The sequence below is a fragment of the Amblyomma mixtum genome, chromosome 5 (genome assembly GCF_055824585.1).
Source record: "Amblyomma mixtum isolate Tamu chromosome 5, ASM5582458v1, whole genome shotgun sequence".
Taxonomy (NCBI): Eukaryota; Metazoa; Arthropoda; class Arachnida; order Ixodida; family Ixodidae; genus Amblyomma; species Amblyomma mixtum.
In genome coordinates, this window is record NC_143016.1 from 201,334,987 (window position 1) to 201,336,313 (window position 1,327).

The window sequence follows — 1,327 nt, forward strand, 5'->3', positions numbered from 1 at the left end:
TGGGCATTTCCATTTCTAGGTAGGCTGATTTCTTAGATTTTATTGTTGCCTCGGACACTCCTGCGCAGCTTCCTACATAGTACGAAAGCATGCAAGATATACTCTCTTTGGGATCCAAGATTTCCTGTTCACACTCAACACACTCCATACTGACAGAAACAAGGTTCGCTCCTTTGGCAGCAGCAGTGGCAGTAACACAATAACACCCCCCAAAAAAACCTGTAACAGTATGCAGGAGCATTTAGGAAAACTCTCTTTTGAACAATGCTGCTGCCAAAGTGCCTTCTTGGATGCGATGCCGCAGCTTTATAGCAGATGCGTCGATGCCAGGTGATGCAGCCTCAGAAAACGTGCGCGCCTCAGAAATGTTAGCTTAATGGGCAAGACAGGCGCGAGACATGTGATGCAGAGACACATGCACTGGAGAGGTTGCTTTGCCTGCAAGCACCTCGAAAGTATGCAGGCAGCCTTTTTTGGTGGCCTGTAGGTTAGGTTAGGTTAGGTTAGGTTAGGTTAGGTTAGGTTAGGTTAGGTTAGGTTAGGTTAGGTTAGGTTAGGTTAGGTTAGGTTAGGTTAGGTTAGGTTAGGTTAGGTTAGGTTAGGTTAGGTTAGGTTAGGTTAGGTTAGGTTAGGTTAGGTTAGGTTAGGTTAGGTTAGGTTAGGTTAGGTTAGGTTAGGTTAGGTTAGGTTAGGTTAGGTTAGGTTAGGTTAGGTTAGGTTAGGTTAGGTTAGGTTAGGTTAGGTTAGGTTAGGTTAGGTTAGGTTAGGTTAGGTTAGGTTAGGTTAGGTTAGGTTAGGTTAGGTTAGGTTAGGTTAGGTTAGGTTAGGTTAGGTTAGGTTAGGTTAGGTTAGGTTAGGTTAGGTTAGGTTAGGTTAGGTTAGGTTAGGTTAGGTTAGGTTAGGTTAGGTTAGGTTAGGTTAGGTTAGGTTAGGTTAGGTTAGGTTAGGTTAGGTTAGGTTAGGTTAGGTTAGGTTAGGTTAGGTTAGGTTAGGTTAGGTTAGGTTAGGTTAGGTTAGGTTAGGTTAGGTTAGGTTAGGTTAGGTTAGGTTAGGTTAGGTTAGGTTAGGTTAGGTTAGGTTAGGTTAGGTTAGGTTAGGTTAGGTTAGGTTAGGTTAGGTTAGGTTAGGTTAGGTTAGGTTAGGTTAGGTTAGGTTAGGTTAGGTTAGGTTAGGTTAGGTTAGGTTAGGTTAGGTTAGGTTAGGTTAGGTTAGGTTAGGTTAGGTTAGGTTAGGTTAGGTTAGGTTAGGTTAGGTTAGGTTAGGTTAGGTTAGGTTAGGTTAGGTTAGGTTAGGTTAGGTTAGGTTAGGTTAGGTTAGGTTAGGTTAG